Consider the following 7,965-nt stretch of genomic DNA (forward strand, 5'->3'; position numbering starts at 1 on the left):
CTGAAAATAATGAAGCAAAACATTGCCTAAATCTGTGAGAACAGACAGAAAAAGCACCTCAGATCTACACCATGATACTGTCTTGGGACAGCACCTGGCTCTGTGAAGTCAGCAGAGCACCTTGGCGAGACACTAAACCTGGATATTTGTTTTATTCTTGATTATACATTATCCGATGTAATAGACACAGAGCGTTGAAAAACTGTGTTTAAAAAAAAATAAAATCAAACAGACTTTCTACACTCAAGAATAGCATGCTGTTCTTTTAATCTCTCATTCAGAAAATATGGCTCATTTAATTACGAAAGTCTACATGTGTCAAGAATAATGTTACACTGACACAGTATTTGCCATTTATGTACCCCTGAAAAGGTAAAAACAAAATAAATACAAATCCTCTAATTAAGTGGGGCTGCCTGAACTGGGTCAGATATTTTGTCCTCTGAGCTGTATTTTTCTGTTGGAAATTCCATCTTATCTAAACTTACTAGCACGCTAAAGACAAATATCCAAAATTCTGATTTCACACACAGACAAGCATATGGTTATATTTCTAAACTACTTGCAAATTGTAAAATTAATCTTAACAACTCATCATTTTACACTGCATGTTCTTTACTGCGTGTTAGTACTCAAACACTGTAGTTATATAAAACTGCCTAATTATAACCCTGAAGAATGTTTTGAAAAGCTCTCTCTCTTTTTTTGAGCGCTACTATCCTTTAAACTGTATCGATTCTGTAGAAGGAAACAGGTCAGCAAGCGAGAACCAGTATCTGGCTTAAACTTACCAGTCCACTTCAGGGCAACGGTCAGACCCAGTTACCAGCCAGCATGAACTGTGGGGATGAGCAGCATGCGAGACTGCAGCTGGGAACGGATAACCTGCTGGTTACTGTGGGAGCGGGCTCGCGAGTCCTGCAGGCCACCGAACCACCCAGCAGGAAAGCACGAGTCATTAGTCTCAGGTATGGTTGGGTCCCTGGGTGGGGAAAAGGAGAAAATAGCTTTTGGTATCAAAGATAAGCCCTCCTTTTTTTTTTTTTTTTCTTTCCTTCTTTTTCTCTTTTTAATTTTCTAAGAGAAATCAGCAAAAGCCACCTTCAGAAAAAGAAAAAGAGAGATTTCCATGTGTTTTGGGACTGATTACTTACAGCGTAAGTACTTTTAGTGCAGAATTCTCAGTATGAACTAATGTCTATAATGCAGACGTTCAAGCACTGATAATGTGAATAGCATGCTGGATCAATATCTAGAATAAGATAAAGTACTAACAAGTTGTAATTTTTAGGCCTGTATGCGTGCTTACTTTGCACACAGTCATCATGAATCATGTAACGGGCTCCACGCAGCATCCCCGCTCTTATTTTCCTCACAAGGTACATGCAATGCATCTGGCACTGTACTGGTGCTATTAACAACCTGTTGCTGTGTATCTCAGTGGAAAGACGCTAAATTAAAGACTTCGAGGCTACCTCTTTAAACTTACGTTGCTTTACATTCCCACTAACACTGGTGACCACAGACAAGTATCAGTTTGTATGAATGTGATACTGCTCATATGAGACTAGATAAAATCCAACACGCTACGCCATGTTTCTATTTTTTCCAGTGTAATCTGACGTTCTTTCCTTACAGTCAGTGAGAGAAATGCGTGTCTTTAAGACATTTTATGTATGTATTCAAATCAGCGCTGTGCTCCTTAATTGTCCTTGAAATAGGTGTTAGTAAAATTCTGTAGGACGCTATTGCCGTTACAGCCAGTGGAAACATGTAGGAAGAAGAAACGCAACCATCAGTCTCAAAACATGAATCCATTCCTCAGACACCAGGATCGCTAATTATCATGTCAAGAACGTAAGATCGGAGCAACTGACTATGGAGCGGGTAGGAGAGGAACAAAACTTGCCATAATTCAGAAACAACATAAAGAGTTAAAATAATGCTTACTTTAATCTCTTCAAATAGATTTGCATAAATTAAAAGAAAGCCTTACCAGCAGAAACCATCTCTTTATAATAATTCATGTTAAGCCTCATGAACTAATGACACTGATTTCTACAAGAAAACAGGCCCTAAGATTTCCAGACAATATGTTGTCAGAGTAAATGGGTAGCTTATGGAGGTATCTGATGCTACTGAAAGTGCATCCCTGAATTGCATGTGTTAGTCTTGCATTTGACAAAATTCCAGGAGCATTTTCTGGGCACATTGTTAATGACTTCGTCATGTAAGGATTACTTTTATATTTTAAGGAAAAATGTTGTATAAATTCACAAAAGCTAATTTTGACAGATTACTAGGTATTTTGATACTTTTTTTTTTTTTTTAAATAAGGAAGAGCACAACTTCAGCATTATGAGCCAGAGGAACAATACGAGTTTGTTGGGAAATCTATCTATGGTTATATCTACTTTCACAAGTAGTGAGCGTAATATGTGTAGATTTCTGTAGCAAGACATTTGGTGCCAATGACCTGATGTCCACACTGTATGCGTGGGATAGAAACCCTGGACTAGCTCCAGTCTGGTCCTGTTAGCATTTGGATTGCATTAGGTATGCCGCTGGAACCTGTCTTCTGGTTTGTTTTTTATGTAAAAGAAATCTAGTTCGTATTCCAAGACTGCTCCATAGTACAAGCCGAAGTGGTAAGCAGAGATAACAGGAAAATTAATTTCAGAAGTTCATTAAAATGCTAACGTGGATACATACAGAACCAAAGGTCAGAAGAAATTCAGTCCCAGGCATTTAGTCAAAAAGTTCTGGATATAAGTCTTCTCACTCCCTCCTCACCCACGTGTACCTTTCCCACAACATATTTTAGCCCGTCAACGCAAATTTTTAATCATTTTTTCCAGCCTGGTTTCCTATGCAAGTGCATGGCCAGTGTGTGTCTCTGTCTCCATGCCCCTAAATCAGAACATATTTCAATCAAATCATATAAAAGGGTAGGGGTCTTGAAAATACAAAAATCTTGTGCTTTTCATGAAAACAAGCAACTGAGAAACTCCTCCCGTTCCTGTCTGCCCCCCATGCCCTCCAGAGCTCAATGACAGTATTAGTCTCACGAGCATCCCCACGTGAAGGAGCAGTAGGAAGCCGCCAGGCTTGCTTTGTTGCAGACTGAGGGTTTCTCAGGAGCCAGAGAAGTAAGGGAAGCTGCCTACCAGGGTGCTGGGTAAGCACATGGAGGGGTGGCGTGACTAAGGGGGTAAAGGCTGAGTCAGATGCATCTGTCTGCCAGGCTGGAGGATCCTGAGCTCATTTGCCCCAGGATTTTCTGAGGAGATGGGGAAACGGGAGGACGGAAGGGAAAAGATAGCCTAAAATGGAAGATATGAATTTTCTCTGCCTCTCTTTGGTATCAGAGTCTGGAATCTAGAGCAAGTCATCTCATATCAACCGTGCTAATTCTACTACTATTGTGCAGTAAAGTCTTGTCACACAGTACTGAAAAATAGTGTGGGTTTGGTTTTTTGGTTTGTTTGTTTTTTGTTTTTTTTTTTTTTTTTCTGATTCGTGTAAACTGTTTTTAGTATTCCTGACTTATCCTATCAGAAGTTTGATTATTAAATAATTAAAAAACCAAGGTACAATGTGTTACAGAATATCCATTTAGGGATGGAAGAGGATTTTAATCTTTGATATGAGAGAAAAAAATATTCAAGAGTAAGACAAGAATATTAGAAACAGCTGCTACTCATGTAATTATGGAATAAAGCATTTAACCTTGTTTTCTTCTTCAGACGTAACTATAATAAAAGATAGACATTGTGAATATGAAAACAACAGTAGGACTTTGAGGTGTTCTTTTAATATTTCAATAGAGATGAAAAGTCATAGAGGTAATAAATTAAATATAAACCTACTATTTATTTAAAGATTAAACACCATTTGTGTTCCAAAAGATTTTTCAACTGAAGTCTTCAGGATCTGTGGAAATTTTCAGAACCTAATTTTTCCTTTCTATTTAGAAAGAAGACCGAGTACACAAAAATATTAGGTATTTTCTGCATGCTAGAAACTTAGCTGGTTAGTCAGCACTACTGAGCATGCTTTTAATTTTCTGTGACCTACCTAGAAGGAAACTTAACACTTCATTAAAAAAAGAAAACAAAAGAAAGCTCGTCTAGCTGTCGCTTCTGCCAGGGACTCCTCCCTTCCCATTCCAGCCGAGAACCGCAGCCGGCTGCTGCACTCGGACAAGGCACGTAGCAGGGCAGACGAATTAGAAGTCCTGCAACCCATTTTCTGTTTCTTGCAACAAAGTTGCGGTTCACCTGCAAAGCCATGCAGTAGCTACACATGCTTACACTGAATTAAGTTAATACTCTCACCTATAAGTAGCTTTTTTTTTTTTTTTTTTTTTTTGTAACAGAGAAACAAAGTTTCCTGGTGACAAACTGTGTGACCCCATGGTGCACTCAGCGCTCTCTCTCCTGGCAGTGCCGGAGGCTCGGAAAACAGGTCACAGGACTTCAACACCTTTGCTACCAAAAACCTTGTGCTTAGCGAACACACAGGCAACAGGAATCACTTACTGGTACCCTGCACACCAACGCTGCTTTAACTAGAGTGCCGCCACCACCTCGACTGAACTTTCCACCATTCTTTGAGGTTCATTCCCTAACAAGTATGACACCTGAATAGTCCGCCTCATCTTCCACCTCAGAACTGGCAGCCCCCAGCACAGTCAGATCCCTGCAGGCTGCCATGGACAGGCTACGGAGCATAACACCAGAGTGAGATACTTCTGGGCCTGCTAAATTCACATCCTTTTCTCAACTGCGTATGGTGCTTTTGAGAGGAGCTCAAGGAAGGCTCCAAGAGTTCTCCTCACATCACAGATCACTCAGCCACGTTCCTTTAAGGTGGTCCCTTTGTGTCCTTTGTATAACTACACCTAAACGCATACAGGTGAGTCCCAGCAGCTGTTACCAGCTTTGGGTCTGGGGAGATTTAAATTACAGTGGGGTTAAACTTAGTTTTGTTTTTCCAAGTTTTCAGAAGAGGCAACGTAGCTGAAGTTGGGCAGGGCATAAAATACATCAAGGTAACGCTGGCATTAATGTTTTGTTGCCAGTGGAATTGACTTCAGTATGTACTGCAAAGTACATCTATCTCTGCGGGACAGATCTTTTTGGTTTGTAAACCACAGAGTTTATCTAGCCTGTAGTCTTAAATCCTATTTGCACACTAGTCACAGAAACTCTGACTGAACTCCAGGTTTCATGTCCAATTGGTGAGACTACTGCTTAGGAAAACACTTTTACTTAAAGGTGAGCAAATTTAATGATGGCATCACCAAGAAACAAAGCACCATACTACACCGTTCGTTTTCCCAGTGCAATGGCACTTCTGGTATGGAAATACAGAATGCTAAAACAATTATCAGTATGGAAATGCAAAATGCTAAAGCAATTACCATTTTTAGCATGGTCAATGTCTTAAGCTTCCCATCAGCTTCACAGGGACCAAGATTTCACCTGTTTTTATATTTACAGATGTATTTTCAGAACAGAAGTAGGAAAAGATACTAGGGGAGAGGAGCTTGAGGGTAGATCAACTCGTCACATTTTTCTCATCATCTTCCTACAGTTGCTTTCTCTCAAAAATCTGACCTTATTTCTGTTAATTTTTTTTTCCAGAATGATTTTTAAGAAATTTCTCACAAAAAGTATTTGAATACCAGTGAGCAATTCCCTTGATTTTTTAGAAAAAATTTGTTCAAGTAATGTTGACAGCTGTCCTCTTTTTCCCCACGTGGCTTTTTTGTTTATTCCCCCTCCTTCTCCTTCCACAGCTTACAGGTAATTCCCCTTTTCCTCCACGTCACCTGCTAATCTCTGTTCTGCTTTCACTCAGTCTTCTCCCTTTCATCTTTTTATTCTTGTCCTCTCTGACCTACTTCAGAAACAAACTCCTATTTTATCTCTTCATAACATCCAAAAGTTGTTCTCCTCTCCACCCTGCACTGTTTGTGGTGAACTTTCAAATTCTATAGTTGAATGTTAACAGATAGTTGCCTTCTGGTGATGGAACTGAATTGCTGCCTCAACTCAGAATTAATCTAGATTTGTACAGGTTTAAATAGCCCACTTAATCCCACCAGTCTTTTGGAAGTCCAGGCAGTGCACTCAGCCAGATGTTGAACGGCAATGTCTTTGCAGGCAGGCAGGCAATCAAAACCAGGAAGCCCTGACCCAGATGGGTCCTGAAAACTAGGACAGTTCTAGTTTAAATGAACTAAATCTATATTCAACTGTCTAAAACACATTCCATTCATATTTTAGGCCTAAGAATATTTGAAAGTGTGTTGAAGTATGCTACCATATTTCACTTCAGCCCTTAAAACAAAATCACTCGGGCAGCAATTGATTTTCAAAACAGAGTCAGGCCGGTCTGAGTCCCAACACACCATGCCCATCTTCAGGGGACCACTGCTGATGAGAAGGGGAAGGGAAAAAAAAAGTAAAAATCAACAGATACATGATGACAGTTCTCACATATAATTTAAACCAGAAGAGAACTAAAGTAAGGATTAAACGCCTCTAACATTGCTGAGTTGTTCTGCAAGCTGTACTGAATTTGGGAACTAAAAGGCAAACAGATGCTCAATTTTGTTAGTTCTGCAGAGATGCTCCTTCATTCAGTATTTTGAACATTAGGCAATAATTTACTTACCATGACCTATTATACTCACCATATGGATTTAAAAAAAATACAAAATCAGTAGTATCACCAGTTGGTCATCTCCCTTGTAACACATGCTGCTAACCCATACGCCTTTGCGTTTATGAGATCAGTTTGCTTCTTCTAGGATCATTCACTGGGATCAACTGCAAAACAGCTAATCTTCCATCTATAAGATTATTTTTAATGAATGCATTAACGACTTTATGCAGAAATACATCTACCTGTATAATCGGTTAACATGAACAGATGAAAAGTTGATAAAGGATGCAGTGTTATAAAAAAATACAATAATATTTTGTTGCTTATTACATTACTGGTTAACTGATATGAATATAAAACTCCTTTTTAAAATAGAAATGCCTTTGAGAAATAACAAGAATAAAGAGCCTTTAAAAACATTTTATGAAGCACATTCTACATAGAATATTATATAGACACCTAGAAGGGAAAAATGTTATTTAAAAAAAAACAAAGCAGACTAAATTTTTTTAATCAGAAAACTAACCAGTTTTTACACAAAGATTTTAGATTTTTAAGAGGAAAAAAACATTTACTTTTCTGAAAATATCAACTTTCAAAAAAACTATAATTTACAAATCAGACAAAGATGGAAAAAACTATTTAATATTACTATGCTAATTGTCAAAGAAAAAACAGGAAAAACCCTGTGCAGTATTGACTAGAATCATCAGTTTGAATCCCTAGTGTGCATACTCTGTAATCATAGTTCAAAAAAACAAAATAAAATAAAAAAAATCAAATCTGTAGAGTAGGTGATGAATAGTTACTTTGCTGACTCATTCCAGATGTATACACAAGTTCCAACAAAGGGAGCGCCCATGACTGAAGACAGGGACAGACCAAAAACCCTTTTAGAGTCATCTCTTCATTCAACCTGCTAACTACGGGACAATCAAGTGATCAGGCCCAGTCAGCATGGGTTTATGAAAGGCAGGTCCTGCTTGACTAACTTGATCTCCTTCTATGACAAGGTGACACACTTACTAGATGAGGAAAAGGCTGTGGATGTTGTCTACCTAGGCTTTAGTAAAGCCTTTGACACTGTTTCCCACAACATTCTCCTGGAGAAACTGGCTGCTCATGGCTTGGACGGGCGTACTCTTTGCTGCGTAAAAAACTGGCTGGACAGCCGGGCCCAGAGAGTTGTGGTGAATGGAGTTCAATCCAGTTGGCGGCCGGTCACGAGTGGTGTTCCCCAGGGCTCAGTATTGGGGCCGTTCTGGTCAATAATCTTTATCAACGATCTGG

The sequence above is a fragment of the Pygoscelis adeliae genome, unplaced genomic scaffold (genome assembly GCF_000699105.1).
Source record: "Pygoscelis adeliae isolate BGI_AS28 unplaced genomic scaffold, ASM69910v1 Scaffold172, whole genome shotgun sequence".
Taxonomy (NCBI): domain Eukaryota; kingdom Metazoa; phylum Chordata; class Aves; order Sphenisciformes; family Spheniscidae; genus Pygoscelis; species Pygoscelis adeliae.